The following is a 23,325-nucleotide window of genomic DNA, read 5'->3' on the forward strand; positions in this document are numbered from 1 at the left end:
ACGAGTTCACCACGACTGGGGTCTCACTACACAGATGTCACCTGCCAAACTAAAACCCTCCCCATCTCGACGAGTTCACCATGACTGGGGTCTCACTACACAGATGTCATCTGCCATTGAAACCCTCCCCATCTCAACGAGTTCACCACGACTGGGGTCTCACTACACAGATGTCACCTGCCATTGAAACCCTCCCCATCTCAACGAGTTCACCACGACTGGGGTCTCACTACACAGATGTCATCTGCCATTGAAACCCTCCCCATGTCAACGAGTTCACCACGACTGGGGTCTCACTACACAGATGTCATCTGCCATTGAAACCCTCCCCATGTCAACGAGTTCACCACGACTAGGGTCTCACTACACAGATGTCATCTGCCATTGAAACCCTCCCCATCTCAACGAGTTCACCACGACTGGGGTCTCACTACACAGATGTCATCTGCCATTGAAACCCTCCCCATCTCAATGAGTTCACCACGACTAGGGTCTCACTACACAGATGTCACCTGCCATTAAAACCCTCCCCATCTCAACGAGTTCACCACGACTGGGATCTCACTACACAGATGTCATCTGCCATTGAAACCCTACCCATCACAACGAGTTCATCACGACTGGGGTCTCACTACATATATGTCACCTGCCAAACTAAAACCCTCCCCATCTCGACGAGTTCACCACGACTGGGGTCTCACTACACAGATGTCATCTGCCATTGAAACCCTCCCCATCTCAACGAGTTCACCACGACTGGGGTCTCACTACACAGATGTCACCTGCCATTGAAACCCTCCCCATGTCAACGAGTTCACCACGACTAGGGTCTCACTACACAGATGTCATCTGCCATTGAAACCCTCCCCATCTCAACGAGTTCACCACGACTGGGGTCTCACTACACAGATGTCACCTGCCATTAAAACCCTCCCCATCTCAACGAGTTCACCACGACTGGGGTCTCACTACACAGATGTCATCTGCCATTGAAACCCTCCCCATGTCAACAAGTTCACCACGACTGGGGTCTCACTACACAGATGTCATCTGCCATTGAAACCCTCCCCATCTCAACGAGTTCACCACGACTAGGGTCTCACTACACAGATGTCATCTGCCATTGAAACCCTCCCCATCTCAACGAGTTCACCACGACTGGGGTCTCACTACACAGATGTCATCTGCCATTGAAACCCTCCCCATCTCAACGAGTTCACCACGACTAGGGTCTCACTACACAGATGTCACCTGCCATTAAAACCCTCCCCATCTCAACGAGTTCACCACGACTGGGGTCTCACTACACAGATGTCACCTGCCAAACTAAAACCCTCCCCATCTCGACGAGTTCACCATGACTGGGGTCTCACTACACAGATGTCACCTGCCAAATTGAAACCCTCCCCATCTCAATGAGTACACCACGACTGGGGTCTCACTACACAGATGTCACCTGCCATTGAAACCCTCCCCATCTCAACGAGTTCACCACGACTGGGGTCTCACTACACAGATGTCACCTGCCAAACTAAAACCCTCCCCATCTCGACGAGTTCACCATGACTGGGGTCTCACTACACAGATGTCACCTGCCAAATTGAAACCCTCCCCATCTCAATGAGTACACCACGACTGGGGTCTCACTACACAGATGTCACCTGCCATTGAAACCCTCCCCATCTCAACGAGTTCACCACGACTGGGGTCTCACTACACAGATGTTACCTGCCATTGAAACCCTCCCCATCTCAACGAGTTCACCACGACTGGGGTCTCACTACACAGATGTCACCTGCCATTGAAACCCTCCCCAACTCAACGAGTTCACCACGACTGGGGTCTCACTACACAGATGTCACCTGCCATTGAAACCTTCCCCATCTCAATGAGTTCACCACGACTGGGGTCTCACTATGCAGATGTCACCTGCCATTGAAACCCATGTTAAATTGCCCAACTTCAAATGAAGATTGCCAATAGAACGGGTTCTCGTTGGCACTAACAACATACACCATTGAGAACATAAGCATTTATTTTCACTCCAAAATAGAGAACATTTCTCTCTCAGTTTTTGGCTATATGACCGCATCTGGCTGTATTACCAGTCTGAACAGGTGGTTCATTAACCAATTCACTCTGGCTGTCTCTTCCACTATACACCCATGTCCCAAAAAGCCAATGCACAGTATTACATGGGCAAAATACAGCCATAAGGCTTACCATTAAACATACAAATTGTTTTAAATCTTTCCCAATTCCTAGAAGTGAACATGTGAAGCACAACATGTGTCACAATTAGGAACTATAGTGGACCGTGATGAAAGAACTCTCACCCGGAAGTGAACTGTGTAGTGAGACCTGGTATATCAAAGGCTGTAGAATGTGCTGTCCTCATTGTGGGATGGTGCATATAAAAGATTCCTAGCTGCTATAGTGGACCGTGATGAATGAACTCTCACCCGGAAGTGAACTGTGTAGTGAGACCTGGTATATCAAAGGCTGTAGAATGTGCTGTCCTCATTGTGGGATAGTGCATATAAAAGATCCCTAGCTGCTAAAGAAAAAATGTAGCAGGTTTTCTCCAAGACTACTGGTCAAAAGTTTGAAAACCAGTAGCTGATGATTAAAACAGCAGTGTGCTCTAGTGGTGTTGTAAAACAAAGTTTAACTTTAGATAAGAGTCGTAGGAAGAAAGATAATGTGCTAAATACTCCCAATATTAAATGATATATACTCCCAGAAAAAGTTTGTTTTGTTTAACGACACCACTAGAGCACATTGATTTATTAATCATCGGCTATTGTATGTCAAACATTTGGTAATTGTGACATATAGTCTTAGAGAGGAAACCCACTACATATCTTCATTAATAGCAAGGGATATTTTATATGCACCATCACACAGATACTCACAGAACAAAATGTGTGCACTAAATAAAATGGTCTCAAACAAACTGCAGTTTGTAAATGGTTGAAATTTGAAAAAGATGATGAAATCAACATAAAATTATTTCAAATATTTTTGTTTACAAATGACCAAAATAAATGTTTGAAAACAGTTTGATTTCCATTTATTACAACAGGGGCAGGACGTAGTCCAGTGGTAAAGTGCTTGCTTGATGCGTGGTCAGTCTGGGATCGATCCCTGTTGGTGGGCCCATTGGGCTATATTATTACTCCATCCAGTGCACCACGACTGTTATATCAAAGGCCGTGGTATGTGCTATCATGTCTGTAGGATGGTGCATATAAAAGATCCCTTGCTACTAATGAAAAAATGTAGCGGGTTTCTTCTCTAAGAGTATATGTCAAAATTACTGAATTTTTGACATCCAATAACAAATCAATGTGCTCTAGTGGTGTTGTTAAACAAAACAAACATTCATTATCGATAAACATTGTGCAATACATGCCCAGTACACTGGCAGTAGTTATTTTTCCATGGCCATACACATGTAACAGAAGGATAGGCGATGAGCGACAGGATAAAAGCTCTTTAAATGGTGACAGATGGATACAGGTCGGTGATAACAAAATAAATTAATCATGGATGTACCGACATGTGGGTGTGAAGTGGGCAGCAGACACAATGCACATAAATGATACGGAAACAGACATGTGACATATGAGTTACAATTAAAAAAGAAAGGAAGGAAATATTTGTTCAATGACAGTGCAGTGCATTTTAAACTAGATCTATTTACAAAGGTTGACACCATATAATCGTAACCGAATGCGTCGTTAAATAAAACATTTCCTTCCTTCTGTTTACAAAGGTGGATTAAAGTGGTGACAAGGGGACCCACCCCACCTTAAATATATTCAAATGCCTCTATGTTTCTATCTTCTTTTTTGTTAAATTTTCATTAGATTGTCCTTTTCACAAGTTGGTCCATGTGCCATTTCACTTTAGTCGCTCCCCTCCTAATATTTCCCGGATCCTGCCCTGATTTCCATTTTATCTTTTTTTTCTGCCTTCTACATGTATATCCAATTAAGGTCCTACATACTATTTGTAGTGGGACTGGTTAGGTAGGAAATACCATAAAATCGTGCACTTTATAGTAGAGACATGTCATTTTGTAGGTGGGTACTTGGACCCTATCTGAATAATATGAGCAACAGAAACACCTTTAGCATGACCTCTGGTGGGAGTGGCCACACATTTAATTAGGTCAGTGAGGTCATTATTTTATTTATGCATAACACTACAACATTAAAAATTAAAAAGTACATGGTACTGAAAAATAATCTCAAGCAACCTTCCTTGCTGTGTCTATAGTCACCCACATTCTGAATCACACTGGTGCGTTCATACATGAGAACAACAAATCTTGCTATTGTTTCCATTGTTTACGAGAAGTATATCTCTATCTGTGGTTCGGGTCGGAATCTTCTTCAAGCCTTCATGTGCACAGGTGAAGCAAGATCCTAGTGTCGGCCTCCTCGTGTGAGCAGACTTCCAGGCTGCTTGTAGTTTTGCTATGAGGGATGCTAAGCACCTTGTCGCCACATGTCATAACCAGTGTCTTCTCCTACACATCAACTTTTTCAAATGCTGCCTGTGCAATGTACTGAAATAATTCAGTTTTGTGGTCATCCACTCTGAAGAAGATATGTCAGTTACCAAGTAACATCACAGACTGCAACACCCTTCTCTGCACTCCACACACTCGACTCTCTCTGGCATGTGCCTTCAGACTGTCAGGGTGGTATACATCAAAAACAATGTTTACTCCAGAAGCACATTCAACATTTTTCAAGATGTATGGCAGAACTATACTGTCCACATATTCTTTAAATGCATTTCTAAGTTTTGGTGACAACATCTGCACAATTGCTGCCCCATCAAGAATGGTTGGTCCATGATAAACACATGTGCCTGTCCAGGATTGAGATGTATGATTGCTTGTCTTACCAAACTCATAGTATGTTTCATTAATGCTATACTGTGTGCATTTTCCATGAGGAGAGGCAACAGTCCAATAATGGATGTTGGAACATCAGTGCATTGATGAAGAGATACATGGTTTTGAACGTCTGGTCCTGGTGATGTAGGCACTCACTGATCTGTTTTTTCGCTCAGGTACAGGACGAACATTTGTGTAATCAGATGGCAAGAAAAGAATATAGCGACTTTCAATATTTGATTTGCCCCCAATGAGGGGCCTCTGTTGCTCTTCTCCCTTATCTTCAATTACTCTGTGTTGAATAAGAGAAATGCTGCTTCCATGGAAACAATCAGATGTGGTAGTCGACGAAGGATTATAGTCTATATTATTAACTATTCCAGCTTTGAACAGATATTTCCTCATTTTTGTAGGCACATCTACTTTCTCTTCTTCAAATATTTTGCAGACAAGGTGTGCTACATGAGATTATATTGGCATTACCCTATCATATGAAATAATAGTCCAAGGGTGGAAAGTGCATCTATAAGCCTTTTCTTTTTTCTGCGTGCACTTTTAAGCCGAGATAAATGGAAAGAGGGGTATCCCTCTCTTTCTTGTGTCTTTAAAAATAGTATCTTTTGCAATCTTCCAGCAGTTGAAAACAATCATCTGTGAAAGAGTAAGTACAGCTGTCTTTGTGGCTTGACTTCCGAGTCAAACTGTTCTATACTTGTTGGACCATCCTGGATAAAACTCATGGCACTGATTCTTCTTGACAGTTGTCATTGAATGTGACTTTGAATCACCCCCCCCCCCCCCCCCCCCCCCCCCCCACCCACACACACACACTTTTCCTTATGAACTGGGCTGCTTAAGTAGCTCAAAGGCAGGTAGAGTACATGCTTGTTTTAAAGTATTTCCAATGCCTTTATCAAACAGAAGTATGACATCTCTTTCCTGTTTTGCATGTACCAAGTCTGGTATGGTTGCCTCAATCTTTTGTCGCAAGTGAGTAGTATGCACATTATCCTTCAAAGCAAGATGACTGAGACAGGAGGAACAGATTCGAGACAGATAACCTATTGTAAAAACAGGGGCAGTGTGAGGCTCATCACGTAAGTTTTCAATGTATGCCACAACTTCTGCAACAACAATCGTGATTCACTGGTACATGCCTGTTCAAAACAGATAAACATTTGTTCTGACAGTAAGAAAGCTTCCTGAGTAGCTCTCGGTCTTTCAGTCACTGATCATGAGTGCGAATTTTATAGTCCAGTGACAGAGTAGGTGCTCGATAAAATCCTACAATGTCAGGTGAACCATTGCAGATAAAAACAGACAATGTTTGTTTTTACTTTGTCACTAAATGAGTCATCTGTAAACTTTCTTGTTTTCAGACGGCTAGGATGATCATCTGTTACCTTTCGTGTCCTGTTCAAAACAGTCTTGTTTACTTTTGTGCCACATGAATTGCTAGGATGCCTCATGAGTTCTGAAAGTTTCTTGAAAACCAAACCCTTCATTCATTTTCGATAAGAGGAACAGCTATTGGTGACTCGTCTAGTTCTTGAAACAATATCAAATTATGATAAACGTAGATGTATCCTGCTCCCCCTAGCTGGACATATTAGGGGTGCTTTATTTGACGGATCCTGGCACAATGCACACAGATCCCAGTCGATAGTTAATTCATAATCATTTCTACATTGAAATGGTACATCTGGGTTGTCGTATCGCCTGTATTTCCAAGACATGGCCAACTACAATTCACAGAAACTATGAAAGAGATAAAATTCAAATAAATGTTTTTGGCCCAGACGAGTTTCCATACATTTTGCAAAGCAGTCTATTCCATTACTAGTAATTACAATTTAAAAGGAAAGAACCGTTCATAGCCTAAATAAATGTATTACAATCAACTAGTTTTCAATGATTCAACTGAATTAAAACAATATTTAAAACAATAAGAACAGTAAACCAATTAAAACCTGCAAAATTCACTGAGTAATGTGTGTTTTGCTACAGTGTCTGATGATGTCATATCAGGTGTGATCTCATGAAATTGATCTCTGCCATGTATAAACTACGGTATTCCGATTTTGTCATAAAAACATTGATTGGATATTTATAATTATCACTGAATCTATTAGAGGTTATTATCATCATGTTTCTGTTGCCTAATTGCCACAGTCGGTAGTATCTCCGTGGAAGAGGAAACCTTTCTACTAAGAAACGCAACATTACTCGGCTTACCAGTCTCACTACCGGTAGGGCCACCACAAGTCCAAAATATTCCACTCAAGTACACTTACACTAGATGATAATGAGACTAAGGAATAAAGTAAAATAGCATTATGCATCTTAATTCCAGTGCTGAACATGGATGACAAATCATGCCACTGTATTGCATTTAGAAACCGGTTGATACATTAAGTATTGTGACGTACAGACGGCAGATTAAAAAGATCATCTAGCACCTGATCATATAGTGAGAGCCAGTTTAAAGACCCGCAGGCCATGTAGCACAAATAACCGTGGTCCCCCTTCCCAGGATATATATTTTGCAACCCCCTCGGGGAGAGGGGAAAATGACCTGGGGAAAATAAATGTACACATCACTGCGGGGCCTCCTGAAGCCCGGGGCCCATGAAATGTGCTATATATCCTACTAAGATAAACCGGCTCTGCATTTAATTATTGTGTAACTTGTATTGCTGATTAGTCACTGCTCAAAGTAATGCTCTACATTGTCTCACTTTTACTGGTACTCGCCTCCTGTGAACGGATTCCAGTCTTGCTAGACTCGGCCCGTGCCCGAGTACTTGAGTACTAGTGAGACACTACTCTTCTGGAGACATAACATCTCAACTATGTGAGTTATCTGTTCAGGACACTGGGTTAGTGGTATCGTTGTTAAGCCATCGGACATAAAGCTGGTAGGTACTGGGTTCACAGCCAGGTACCGGCTCCCACCCAGAGCAAGCTTTAACAACTCAGTGGGTAGGTGTAAGACCACTGCATCCTCTTATCTTTCACTAACCACTAACAATTAACAACAGACAGCCCAGATAGCTGAGGTCTGTGACCAGGACAGCATGCATGAACCTTAATTGGATATAAGCATGAAACTAAGTTGAAAGAAAGCCAGTTGTTAGTGGTTAGTGAGGGAGATGTCAGTGTACTGTCTTACACCTCCTACCCACTAAACGGTTTATAGGTTTCACCCATAAGCATGAAACTAAGTTGAAAGAAAGCCAGTTGTTAGTGGTTAGTGAGGGAGATGTCAGTGTACTGTCTTACACCTACCCACTAAACAGTTTATAGGTTTCACCCATAAGCATGAAACTAAGTTGAAAGAAAGCCAGTGTTAGTGGTTAGTGAGGGAGATGTCAGTGTACTGTCTTACACCACTAAACAGTTTATAGGTTTCACCCATAAGCATGAAACTAAGTTGAAAGAAAGCCAGTTGTTAGAGGTTAGTGAGAGAGATGTCAGTGTACTGTCTTACACCTACCCACCAAACAGTTTATAGGTTTCACCCATAAGCATGAAACTAAGTTGAAAGAAAGCCAGTGGTTAGTGGTTAGTGAGGGAGATGTCAGTGTACTGTCTTACACCACTAAACAGTTTATAGGTTTCACCCATAAGCATGAAACTAAGTTGAAAGAAAGCCAGTTGTTAGAGGTTAGTGAGGGAGATGTCAGTGTACTGTCTTACACCTACCCACCAAACAGTTTATAGGTTTCACCCATAAGCATGAAACTAAGTTGAAAGAAAGCCAGTTGTTGGTGGTTAGTGAGGGAGATGTCAGTGTACTGTCTTACACCTACCCACTAAACAGTTTATAGGTTTCACCCATAAGCATGAAACTAAGTTGAAAGAAAGCCAGTTGTTGGTGGTTAGTGAGGGAGATGTCAGTGTACTGTCTTACACCTACCCACTAAACAGTTTATAGGTTTCACCCATAAGCATGAAACTAAGTTGAAAGAAAGCCAGTTGTTAGTGGTTAGTGAGGGAGATGTCAGTGTACTGTCTTACACCACTAAACAGTTTATAGGTTTCACCCATAAGCATGAAACTAAGTTGAAAGAAAGCCAGTTGTTAGTGGTTAGTGAGGGAGATGTCAGTGTACTGTCTTACACCACTAAACAGTTTATAGGTTTCACCCATAAGCATGAAACTAAGTTGAAAGAAAGCCAGTTGTTAGTGGTTAGTGAGGGAGATGTCAGTGTACTGTCTTACACCTACCCACCAAACAGTTTATAAGTTTCACCCATAAGCATGAAACTAAGTTGAAAGAAAGCAAGTTGTTAGTGGTTAGTGAGGGAGATGTCAGTGTACTGTCTTACATCACTAAACAGTTTATAGGTTTCACCCATAAGCATGAAACTAAGTTGAAAGAAAGCCAGTTGTTAGTGGTTAGTGAGGGAGATGTCAGTGTACTGTCTTACACCTACCCACTAAACAGTTTATAGGTGAAACTAAGTTGAAAGAAAGCAAGTTGTTAGTGGTTAGTGAGGGAGATGTCAGTGTACTGTCTTACATCACTAAACAGTTTATAGGTTTCACCCATAAGCATGAAACTAAGTTGAAAGAAAGCCAGTTGTTAGTGGTTAGTGAGGGAGATGTCAGTGTACTGTCTTACACCTACCCACTAAACAGTTTATAGGTTTCACCCATAAGCATGAAACTAAGTTGAAAGAAAGCCAGTTGTTAGTGGTTAGTGAGGGAGATGTCAGTGTACTGTCTTACACCTACCCACTAAACAGTTTATAGGTTTCACCCATAAGCATGAAACTAAGTTGAAAGAAAGCCAGTTGTTAGTGGTTAGTGAGGGAGATGTCAGTGTACTGTCTTACACCACTAAACAGTTTATAGGTTTCACCCATAAGCATGAAACTAAGTTGAAAGAAAGCCAGTTGTTAGTGGTTAGTGAGGGAGATGTCAGTGTACTGTCTTACACCTACCCACCAAACAGTTTATAGGTTTCACCCATAAGCATGAAACTAAGTTGAAAGAAAGCCAGTTGTTACTGGTTAGTGAGGGAGATGTCAGTGTACTGTCTTACACCTACCCACTAAACAGTTTATAGGTTTCACCCATAAGCATGAAACTAAGTTGAAAGAAAGCCAGTTGTTAGTGGTTAGTGAGAGAGATGTCAGTGTACTGTCTTACACCACTAAACAGTTTATAGGTTTCACCCATAAGCATGAAACTAAGTTGAAAGAAAGCCAGTTGTTAGTGGTTAGTGAGGGAGATGTCAGTGTACTGTCTTACACCACTAAACAGTTTATAGGTTTCACCCATAAGCATGAAACTAAGTTGAAAGAAATCCAGTTGTTAGTGGTTAGTGAGGGAGATGTCAGTGTACTGTCTTACACCTACCCACCAAACAGTTTATAGGTTTCACCCATAAGCATGAAACTAAGTTGAAAGAAAGCCAGTGGTTAGTGAGGGAGATGTCAGTGTACTGTCTTACACCTACCTACTAAACAGTTTATAGGTTTCACCCATAAGCATGAAACTAAGTTGAAAGAAAGCCAGTTGTTAGAGGTTAGTGAGGGAGATGTCAGTGTACTGTCTTAGACCTACCCACTAAACAGTTTATAGGTTTCACCCATAAGCATGAAACTAAGTTGAAAGAAAGCCAGTTGTTAGAGGTTAGTGAGGGAGATGTCAGTGTACTGTCTTACACCACTAAACAGTTTATAGGTTTCACCCATAAGCATGAAACTAAGTTGAAAGAAAGCCAGTTGTTAGTCGTTAGTGAGAGAGATGTCAGTGTACCGTCTTACACCACTAAACAGTTTATAGGTTTCACCCATAAGCATGAAACTAAGTTGAAAGAAAGCCAGTTGTTAGTGGTTAGTGAGGGAGATGTCAGTGTACCGACTTACACCACTAAACAGTTTATAGGTTTCACCCATAAGCATGAAACTAAGTTGAAAGAAAGCCAGTTGTTAGTGGTTAGTGAGGGAGATGTCAGTGTACTGTCTTACACCACTAAACAGTTTATAGGTTTCACCCATAAGCATGAAACTAAGTTGAAAGAAAGCCAGTTGTTAGTGGTTAGTGAGGGAGATGTCAGTGTACTGTCTTATACCTACCCACTAAACAGTTTATAGGTTTCACCCATAAGCATGAAACTAAGTTGAAAGAAAGCCAGTTGTTAGTGGTTAGTGAGGGAGATGTCAGTGTACTGTCTTACACCTACCCACCAAACAGTTTATAGGTTTCACCCATAAGCATGAAACTAAGTTGAAAGAAAGCCAGTTGTTAGTGGTTAGTGAGGGAGATGTCAGTGTACTGTCTTACACCACTAAACAGTTTATAGGTTTCACCCATAAGCATGAAATTAAGTTGAAAGAAAGCCAGTTGTTAGAGGTTAGTGAGAGAGATGTCAGTGTACTGTCTTACACCACTAAACAGTTTATAGGTTTCACCCATAAGCATGAAACTAAGTTGAAAGAAAGCCAGTTGTTAGTGGTTAATGAGGGAGATGTCAGTGTACTGTCTTACACCTACCCACTAAACAGTTTATAGGTTTCACCCATAAGCATGAAACTAAGTTGAAAGAAAGCCAGTTGTTAGTGGTTAGTGAGGGAGATGTCAGTGTACTGTCTTACACCACTAAACAGTTTATAGGTTTCACCCATAAGCATGAAACTAAGTTGAAAGAAAGCCAGTTGTTAGTGGTTAGTGAGGGAGATGTCAGTGTACTGTCTTACACCTACCCACCAAACAGTTTATAGGTTTCACCCATAAGCATGAAACTAAGTTGAAAGAAAGCCAGTTGTTAGTGGTTAGTGAGGGAGATGTCAGTGTACTGTCTTACACCACTAAACAGTTTATAGGTTTCACCCATAAGCATGAAACTAAGTTGAAAGAAAGCCAGTTGTTAGAGGTTAGTGAGAGAGATGTCAGTGTACTGTCTTATACCACTAAACAGTTTATAGGTTTCACCCATAAGCATGAAACTAAGTTGAAAGAAAGCCAGTTGTTAGTGGTTAGTGAGAGAGATGTCAGTGTACTGTCTTATACCACTAAACAGTTTATAGGTTTCACCCATAAGCATGAAACTAAGTTGAAAGAAAGCCAGTTGTTAGTGGTTAGTGAGGGAGATGTCAGTGTACCGTCTTACACCACTAAACAGTTTATAGGTTTCACCCATAAGCATGAAACTAAGTTGAAAGAAAGCCAGTTGTTAGTGGTTAGTGAGGGAGATGTCAGTGTACTGTCTTACACCTACCCACCAAACAGTTTATAGGTTTCACCCATAAGCATGAAACTAAGTTGAAAGAAAGCCAGTTGTTAGAGGTTAGTGAGGGAGATGTCAGTGTACTGTCTTACACCACTAAACAGTTTATAGGTTTCACCCATAAGCATGAAACTAAGTTGAAAGAAAGCCAGTTGTTAGTCGTTAGTGAGAGAGATGTCAGTGTACTGTCTTATACCACTAAACAGTTTATAGGTTTATATTATTTGTTTATAGATTTCTTTTGTTTAATGACACCACTATTTATTAACCATCGGCTATTCCATGTCAAACATTTTACACATAATCTTAAAGGAAACCCACTACATTTTGTTTTTATTATCAGCAAGGAATCTTTTATATGCCATTTCCCACAGATAGAACAGCCATGAACTTTGATTTACCAGTCATGGTGACCTGGTTGGGAAGGAAGGAAATGTTTAACGACGCACTCAACACAGATTAAGAAAGGAAACCCGCTGTCGCCACTTCATGGACTACTCTTTTTGATTAGCAGCAATGGATCTTTTATATGCACCATCCCACAGACAGGGTAGTACATACCATGGCCTTTGATATGCCAGTCGTGATGCATTACTGGAACGAGAAATAACCCAATGGACCCACCGATGGGGATCGATCCCAGACTGACTGCGCATCGAGCGGGTGCTTTACCACTGGGCTACGTCCCACTCCTGTCCTGGTTGGGACGTCACAGGGAAACACCCAATAAGAGAATGGGTCCACTGATGGGGATCGATCCCAGACTGACTGCGCATCGAGCGGGTGCTTTACCACTGGGCTACGTCCCACTCCTGTCCTGGTTGGGACGTCACAGGGAAACACCCAATAAGAGAATGGGTCCACTGATGGGGATCGATCACAGACTGACTGCGCATGGAGCAGGTGCTTTACCACTGGGCTACGTCCCACTCCTGTCCTGGTTGGGACGTCACAGGGAAACACCCAATAAGAGAATGGGTCCACTGATGGGGATCGATCCCAGACTGACTGTGCATCGAGCGGGTGCTTTACCACTGGGCTACGTCCCACTCCTGTCCTGGTTGGGACGTCACAGGGAAACACCCAATAAGAGAATGGGTCCACTGATGGGGATCGATCCCAGACTGACTGCGCATCGAGCGGGTGCTTTACCACTGGGCTACGTCCCACTCCTGTCCTGGTTGGGACGTCACAGGGAAACACCCAATAAGAGAATGGGTCCACTGATGGGGATCGATCACAGACTGACTGCGCATGGAGCGGGTGCTTTACCACTGGGCTACGTCCCACTCCTGTCCTGGTTGGGACGTCACAGGGAAACACCCAATAAGAGAATGGGTCCACTGATGGGGATCGATCCCAGACTGACTGTGCATCGAGCGGGTGCTTTACCACTGGGCTACGTCCCACTCCTGTCCTGGCTGGGACGTCACAGGGAAACACCCAATAAGAGAATGGGTCCACTGCGGTGATTAGATCCCCCGGTGGCGAGTGCTCTACTGACTGATCCAGGTCCTCAAATCGATAGCTGAGCATGCAAACATTAGCCTATGTAGCAATTAAAGTTTGTTTTGTTTAACAACACCACTAGAGCATATTGATTTATTGATCATTGGCTATTGGATGTCAAACATTTTGTAATTTAGACATATAGTCTTAGAAAGGAAACCTGCTAAATATTTACATTAGTAGCTAGGGATCTTTTATATGCACTTTCCCACAAACAAGATAGCACATACCACGGTTTCTGACAAGTTGTGGTGCACTGGTTGGAACAGAAAATGTAGCAATTAAACAAGAAAAACAATGTTTCCCTTTCTACCTTAATGGCAACAAGGAATTAAGATATTTTTAAAAATTTAGGAATCTATATTGTAAAAGCATTAAAGTGTAGAGAAGAGGAAATTGCATTACTTTAAACTGAACCATCATGTGTTTATGTAGATACTTGATGTATAATGACGTGTATCACGTAGGCATGATCCACTGTATGCTACTACACTTGATGTATAATGACGTGTATCACGTAGGCATGATCCACTGTATGCTACTACACTGGATGTATAACGATGTGTATCACGTAGGCATGATCCACTGTACGCTACTACACTTGATGTATAACGACGTGTATCACGTAGGCATGATCCACTGTACGCTACTACACTGGATGTATAGCGACGTGTATCACGTAGGTATGATCCACTGTACGCTACTACACTTGATGTATAGCGACGTGTATCACGTAGGCATGATCCACTGTAAGCTACTACACTTGATGTATAGCGACGTGTATCACGTAGGCATGATCCACTGTACGCTACTACACTTGATGTATAGCGACGTGTATCACGTAGGCATGATCCACTGTACGCTACTACACTTGATGTATAGCGACGTGTATCACGTAGGCATGATCCACTGTACGCTACTACACTTGATGTATAGCGACGTGTATCACGTAGGCATGATCCACTGTACGCTACTACACTTGATGTATAGCGACGTGTATCACGTAGGCATGATCCACTGTACGCTACTACACTTGATGTATAACGACGTGTATCACGTAGGCATGATCCACTGTACGCTACTACACTTGATGTATAACGACGTGTATCATGTAGGCATGATCCACTGTACGCTACTACACTTGATGTATAACGACGTGTATCATGTATGTATGATCCACTGTATGCTACTACACTTGATGTATGCTACTACACTTGATGTATAACGACGTGTATCACGTATGCATAATCCACTGTATGCTACATAAAACATATGTATAAAAATAAATGTTTTCATTTGGTATTTCTAAAACAGCTGGCAAATCATTTGAACAACTGGTCCCAAAATACATCAATATATGAGATAATGTATATATGGCCTTATGGCCTTGCATACAATAAAAGAATTGAATTGAACTGAATTGAATATTGCTAATAATAACATTCAACTTTCAAACAATAATTATATTTGTAATATAAATCACAAAACTAATCATATATTATTTGTATTATAAACCATAAAACTGGTGATATTTCAACAATATAACCATACAATCAGTTATTATTCACAACAAATATTCACAAAACCAGTATGGAAACACCTAATTGATGATATTTACAAAACCTATGTTCATAACAACCAAATCACAAAACGAGGTATTTGTTTCAAATGAAGTCACAACACAAGTAACATTAACAAAAAAACTAAAACATTTGTAATAAATCACAAACCTGGTGTAGTTTGTAACACACAAAAACTAAAACATTTGTAATAAATCACAAACCTGGTGTAGTTTGTAACACATAAAAACTAAAACATTTGTAATAAATCACAAACCTGGTGTAGTTTGTAACACACAAAAACCAACCCCCTCTGAATTGTGATATTTGTAAAACCAGTGACATTTGTAAAAAGAAAAAGAAAGCATCATCATGACAAGGCGTAGAAATAATTATAACAAACCCGTCTACCTTTTATTCTTGTGACAATATGACCATATATTTTCACAATAAATATTCACAAAACCAGTATGGAAACACCTATTTGATGATATTTACAAAACCTATATTCATAATAACCAAAATCACAAAACCAGGTATTTATGAGAAACGACAAAGCGTAGATAATTATAACAATCCCATCTATGGGTTGTTCTTGTGACAATGAAATAACCTCACAATATTAAACTCTACATGTTATTCTAGTGACAATAAAACAACGTACCGTAATAATACTAAACTCTGCACACAACCAACCATGTCTTATTGATCTCCTCCAAATGAAATGATTGGAAATTGAGAGGAAGAATCCTTCCTTTAATCACGACCTGAACTCCAGCACAGTGTGACTAACACAGAACAAGGCTTAACAAAGAAGACTTTCTACTAACCTCTCCCTCCTATTCTTTCACAAACGTGTTAACGAAGGCACCCACATCGACACCCATCTGACAACTGGCAAAAAAAGAAAGAAAAGAGACACGATCATTATCTTGATGATGTAATTGTTTTCGAAAGCCACAACAAGAGGAAAATTCACTGATGCCCGTCACACAGATATATATATACAAGCAAAGCTATTGTCATTTTATGATGTCATGGTTACGGAAAAATCAATTGGATATATGTTCTCTCCGATGATGCGACACAACATCCAGTTGGAAAACAAACCTTTCGTTTCCATGGCAACATGAATGCCTGCAGTGAGGACCTGGAGACAATATAATAAATACAGATGATACATCAATAAGAGACAGTTTGGCTGAACAGTGGGGATCAATTGTCCCTAGCATTGCCATCATTGTCACTTACTGCATGTGTGTCTACAGCAATCTCCACCGGATTGGTACCAGCAAGCTTTCTATAGTCCAGTGGTTAGAGAGGCTGGGGGAAGGATGGTGGCTCATGATAATCCAGTACTTATTGATTCATTTCAACTTATTTTCATGCTTATATCCAATTAAGGTTTAAGCACACTGTCCTGGGCACACACCTCAGCTATCTGGGCTGTCTGTCCAGGACAGTTGGTTAGTTGTTAGTGAAGAACAAATAGCACTAGTACAAATATTTGACAGACGTGAGGAATTTAAAACCCAACTTGAGTACAGTAGTTTTCATTTATCTAAAACATTATTAATCATTCACTTTTATTTATAACAAAGTCATAATAATTGATAAATATAAAAAAACAATTTTTTACATAATTTTATACAAAATCATCTATATATTATACAAAATCATACAGATGTTATACAAAATCATACATATTTTATACAATATCATACGTATTTTATACAATGTCATAAATATTATACATTAAAACAAAAATACATATTATTATTTTATCCTTAATTTTGCCATTAACAACCAGCAATTTCATTTAAATACAGCCATATTACTTTATTTTATTTAGCTAATGATGGACTACTGAAAAACAAAATGCTTCCCCAACTTTTGCCATTGATTATTACAGTAAAGCCATTAGTAATTAAATGCTAGATTGTTTTTATCCAACTTAAAATTCAACATGGGGTAGGGGTGATATTGATTTATTTTATATTTTTCACAACATTAAGCAAAAAATAAATGTAAAAAAATTGGTCAATAAATAAACTGGGGATAGGCCTTTATTCTGAGAGCGGGTAGAGATAAAACCAATCTATGATTTATTTTATAAAGGTCTAAATGTACTTGTAATTAATCGATAAAGGATTCATCAAAACCCTTGCCTAGCACACAACACAAATTAGAATCAATCAAAGAGACAAGCCATGAAATGTACATATATCTACACTACTGTTCATATATAGTCAGCTACCTTGAACCTAAAATCATACACTGATTCCGATCTATTGATCCTCTGTGCTGATGATCAGTGAAGTCCAGACCTGCTGAAAGAGTCAGTGAGAGGTTAATCAACATGACCACACTGTACATAAGAGGTTAATCAGCATGGCCACACTGTACATGAGAGGTTAATCATCATGGCCACATTGTACATGAGAGGTTAATCAGCATGGCCACACTGTACATGAGAGGTTAATCAACATGGCCACACTGTACATGAGAGGTTAATCAACATGGCCACACTGTACATGAGAGGTTAATCAACATGGCCACAATGTACATGAGAGGTTAATCATCATGGCCACACTGTACATGAGAGGTTAATCAACATGGCCACACTGTACATGAGAGGTTAATCAACATGGCCACACTGTACATGAGAGGTTAATCAACATGGCCACACTGTACATGAGAGGTTAATCAACATGGCCACACTGTACATGAGAGGTTAATCAACATGGCCACACTGTACATGAGAGGTTAATCAACATGGCCACACTGTACATGAGAGGTTAATCAACATGGCCACACTGTACATGAGAGGTTAATCAACATGGCCACAATGTACACATGCAATGAGCTTGTCTAAATGATGACAGCTCTTGAATCAGGCAGTGTGCTTTATGTCACTTAGGCAACGGGATGTAGCCCAGTGGTAAAGCGTTTATTTGGTGCACGGTTGGTGTAGGATCAATCCCTGTCGGTGGACCCATTGAGCTATTTCTCGTTCCAGCCAGTGAACCACAACTGGTATATCAAAGGCCGTGGTATGTGCTGATGTTTTTCTGACACTTGTCTAAAAATAACTCAGTCCTTGTACCTTGCTAAAGCCTGTTTCAAGGATTGATTTTTTTATAGACTTATGTCAGAAAAAATGACACCACTAGAGCACATTGATTAATTAATCATCATTATAGGACATCAAACAATTATTATTTCTGACACATATTGTTTTCAGAGAAAATATGCTACATTTTTCCATTTGTAGCAAGAGATTTTTTATATGCACTTCCCACAGACAGGACAGCACATACCACATCATTTGAAATACTACTCATGGGCCACTGGACACGGTGTAAAAACAAACCAATGGGTCTGCTGACAGAGTTAGATCCTATTATCCAAGTACCTCAGGCATGTGCTTAACCAACTGAACTGTATCGTATCATCATGGTAAAGTGTGCCACATCTAGTAATTTGTATCATAAGTAGTCAATCTGTCATTGGTGTGAAGTCTTAAGGTACTAAGTTGTTGGGGAAAATGTACGGCCACATACACCGAGCTTCACCCACTCCATGGTTGCAATTAGATGTTTCTCTGGAGTGTTTGACACTACATTAGAAAACAACCTAATTTAGCGTGACATCTTGAAAGAGTAAAAGGGCAGTGTCAATATCTGAGGGTATTTAAAGTTTCAGTGCTAAACATGCACAGGCACTTTTAATAACGAGGCCTGGTGTATGGACATATGAGAAGGGAGTACTAAAACAATAATTGTAGGACAACAGTACTGTTTTTGAGAGAAAAATATAAAACTGTGAAATGAGAAAATAGTGATGAATAGAGATGGGGAAGGGGGGACCACTGGATGCAAAGATGTATGACAAGAGATTGTTTATGTAGAAAATAATATTTTTTTTTAGTTTAATGACACCACTAGAGCACATTGATTTATTAATCATCAGCTATTGGATGTCAAACATTTGGTAATTCTGACATATAATCTTAGAGAGGAAACCTGCTACATTTTTCCATTAGTAGCAAGGGATCTTTTATATGCACCATCCCACAGGGAGGAAAGTACATACCACAGTCTTTGTCTAGTTATGGTGTATTGGTTGGAACAAGAAAAAACCCAATCACTTCAATGGATCCACGGAGATGGTTCAATCCTGCGATGTAAGCACCTCAAGCGAGCACTCAATCGACTGAGCTAAATCCCGCCCCTGGATTGCTAAAATAATATTGAAGCACAATAATATTGTTTTTGGAGAAAAATATAAAATTGTAAAGTGAAAAAAATACAGTGATGAATAGAGATGGGGATGGAAGGACCCCTGGATCCAAGGATGTATAGTGGGACAAGGGATTGTTTATGTAGAATAATGACATTATATGTAGAAAAATATAAAATTGTGAATTCAAAATCTATAGTGATGAATAGAGATGGGGAAGGGAAGACCCCTGGATGCATGGACGTATGACAAGGGATTGTTTATAGAATAATGACATTGATTTTCAAGTTTTGACAGAAAAATATAAAATTGTGAATTAAAAATCTATAGTGATGAGTAGAGATGGGGAAGGGAAGACCCCTGGATGCATGGACGTATAGTATGACAAGGGATTGTTTATAGAATAATGACATTGATTTTCAAGTTTTGACAGAAAAATATAAAATTGTGAATTAAAAATCTATAGTGATGAGTAGAGATGGGGAAGGGAGGACCCCTGGATGCATGGACGTATGAAAAGGGATTTTTTATAGAATAATGACATTGATTTTCAAGTTTTGACAGAAAAATATAAAATTGTGAATTAAAAATCTATAGTGATGAGTAGAGATGGGGAAGGGAGGACCCCTGGATGCATGGACGTATGACAAGGGATTGTTTATAGAATAATGACATTGATTTTCAAGTTTTGACAGAAAAATATAAAATTGTGAATTAAAAATCTATAGTGATGAGTAGAGATGGGGAAGGGAGGACCTCTGGATGCATGGACGTATAGTATGACAAGGGATTGTTTATAGAATAATGACATTGATTTTCAAGTTTTGACAGAAAAATATAAAATTGTGAATTAAAAATCCATAGTGATGAGTAGAGATGGGGAAGGGAGGACCCCTGGATGCATGGACGTATAGTATGACAAGAGATTGTTTATAGAATAATGACATTGATTTTCAAGTTTTGACAGAAAAATATAAAATTGTGAATTAAAAATCTATAGTGATGAGTAGAGATGGGGAAGGGAGGACCTCTGGATGCATGGACGTATAGTATGACAAGTGATTGTTAAATAGAGGGGCGGGATGTAGCCCAGTGGTAAAGCACACACCTGATGCACAGTCGGTCTAGGATCAATCTCCGTTGGTGGGCCCATTGGGCTATTTCTTGTTCCAGCTAGTACACCACAACTGGTATATCAAAGGCTGTGGTATGTGCTATCCTGTCTGTGGGATGGTGCATATAAAAGATCCCTTGTTATTAATGGAAAAATGTAGCAGGTTTCCTCTCTATGACTGTGTCAAAAATAACCATATGTTTGACATCAAACAACCAATAATTAATAAATCAAAGTGCTCTAGTGGTGTCGTTAAACAAAACAAACTTTTGTTGTATAGAATAATGGCTCTTTTTTGTTGAACTTTTGCCAGAAAAATATAAAATTCTGATGTAAAAAATCCCACAGTGATGAATAGAGTAGGAAGAGAGGACCGAAGCCCTAGATGCCTCTGGATGTCTGTGTGGAATCGGTGCCCCGATGCAGATTTAATCTGCAATCATCACACCTCATGCGGACACTCTGTAACACTAAACTACATCCTGGTCAAAATTTGAAGAAGCCTATTGATTGTACTTGTCATGTTCATGTGATTCTGGGTTAATGCCACATCTAATTATCTCTAGCACCAGTCAGTCTTCCAAATAACCCTGTCCAAAGTTTTTCAAATCAGCTATCATATTTGGGCAGATAACGACAAATCTGGCTGTAAGGCACACATGATTATGTGGATTTTTACACAGAATTCACTGCTGCTGAAGGGAGATACATTGTGTGAAAATCCTATTTTCTGCACCACTAATTACAACAAGCAATTTACCATACACCAGCTTTGAGAGAAAAAAAATGAAGAAAAAAAAGTAAGCTTTCTGAAAATTATTATTTTTGTATATTTTTTGTTACCAAGGTTATGAATATATAATGGCTTGATCTATTACATGCAATACTGATATTAATAAATAAACTGACATTAATAAACACAAATTCAACAGAATTATATATTTTACTTTCTTTCTGGGTTTTTTAATTCTAGTTAATTCAGCAGAATTCAATTATCATTTTCCATAAATTGGTGTCTGGTTATATTATCAATGAGCATTCTACTTTCATTATGGTTATATTATCAATGAGCATTCTACTTTCATTATGGTTATATTATCAATGAGCATTCTACTTTCATTATGGTTATATTATCAATGAGCATTCTACTTTCATTATGGTTATATTATCAATGAGCATTCTACTTTCATTATGGTTATATTATCAATGAGCATTCTACTTTCATTATGGTTATATTATCAATGAGCATTCTACTTTCCTTTCTAAAAAAGAAATAATAAAAAAATAACCTCAAATGTTTTTAAAAAGGTTAAACTACTAAACAAAAATCAATTAAGTTTTTTTTTTAATTCTGAAAAACCCTCCTTGATCAAGGTAATTCTATCTCTATAAACAATTATATATATTTTTTTTTTAATCTAAAATTAAAAAATTAAGGTGTGTTAATTGTTTACTAGAGTGTGTGACATTTTGTCTTATTTTATGCTACATTTAGTGAGCACAAGGAAATCAGAGCGCTGTAAAACAATGCTAGGCCTACATTTAGTGAGCACAAGGAAGTCAGAGCGCTGTAAAACAATGCTAGGCCTACATTTAGTGAGCACAAGGAAATCAGAGCGCTGTAAAACAATGCTACATTTAGTGAGCACAAGGAAATCAGAGCGCTGTAAAACAATGCTAGGCCTACATTTAGTGAGCACAAGGAAATCAGAGCGCTGTAAAACAATGCTACATTTAGTGAGCACAAGGAAATCAGAGCGCTGTAAAACAATGCTAGGCCTACATTTAGTGAGCACAAGGAAATCAGAGCGCTGTAAAACAATGCTACATTTAGTGAGCACAAGGAAATCAGAGCGCTGTAAAACAATGCTAGGCCTACATTTAGTGAGCACAAGGAAATCAGAGCGCTGTAAAACAATGCTACATTTAGTGAGCACAAGGAAATCAGAGCGCTGTAAAACAATGCTAGGCCTACATTTAGTGAGCACAAGGAAATCAGAGCGCTGTAAAACAATGCTACATTTAGTGAGCACAAGGAAATCAGAGCGCTGTAAAACAATGCTAGGCCTACATTTAGTGAGCACAAGGAAATCAGAGCGCTGTAAAACAATGCTACATTTAGTGAGCACAAGGAAATCAGAGCGCTGTAAAACAATGCTACATTTAGTGAGCACAAGGAAATCAGAGCGCTGTAAAACAATGCTAGGCCTACATTTAGTGAGCACAAGGAAATCAGAGCGCTGTAAAACAATGCTAGGCCTACATTTAGTGAGCACAAGGAAATCAGAGCGCTGTAAAACAATGCTAGGCCTACATTTAGTGAGCACAAGGAAATCAGAGCGCTGTAAAACAATGCTACATTTAGTGAGCACAAGGAAGTCAGAGCGCTGTAAAACAATGCTAGGCCTACATTTAGTGAGCACAAGGAAATCAGAGCGCTGTAAAACAATGCTAGGCCTACATTTAGTGAGCACAAGGAAATCAGAGCGCTGTAAAACAATGCTAGGCCTACATTTAGTGAGCACAAGGAAATCAGAGCGCTGTAAAACAATGCTAGGCCTACATTTAGTGAGCACAAGGAAATCAGAGCGCTGTAAAACAATGCTAGGCCTACATTTAGTGAGCACAAGGAAATCAGAGTGCTGTAAAACAATGCTACATTTAGTGAGCACAAGGAAATCAGAGCGCTGTAAAACAATGCTACATTTAGTGAGCACAAGGAAATCAGAGCGCTGTAAAACAATGCTAC

At 39.7% G+C, this 23,325-nt stretch overlaps 1 protein-coding gene across 1 annotated transcript in view; it reads right to left on the reverse strand.

Annotated features, from left to right (window-relative positions):
- The window catches only part of LOC121388204 (cyclic nucleotide-gated cation channel beta-1-like), a 198,998-nt gene extending 182,799 nt beyond the window's left edge, over window positions 1–16,199 (reverse strand). Inside the window, exon 1 of the mRNA XM_041519472.1 lies at window positions 16,051–16,199. The gene's annotated coding sequence lies outside the window, so the exon portion shown is untranslated. The remainder of the gene's footprint in view (window positions 1–16,050) is intronic.
- Window positions 16,200–23,325: the final 7,126 nt, after the last annotated feature.

This window comes from Gigantopelta aegis, chromosome 14 (genome assembly GCF_016097555.1).
Source record: "Gigantopelta aegis isolate Gae_Host chromosome 14, Gae_host_genome, whole genome shotgun sequence".
In the NCBI taxonomy this organism is placed as follows: Eukaryota; Metazoa; Mollusca; class Gastropoda; order Neomphalida; family Peltospiridae; genus Gigantopelta; species Gigantopelta aegis.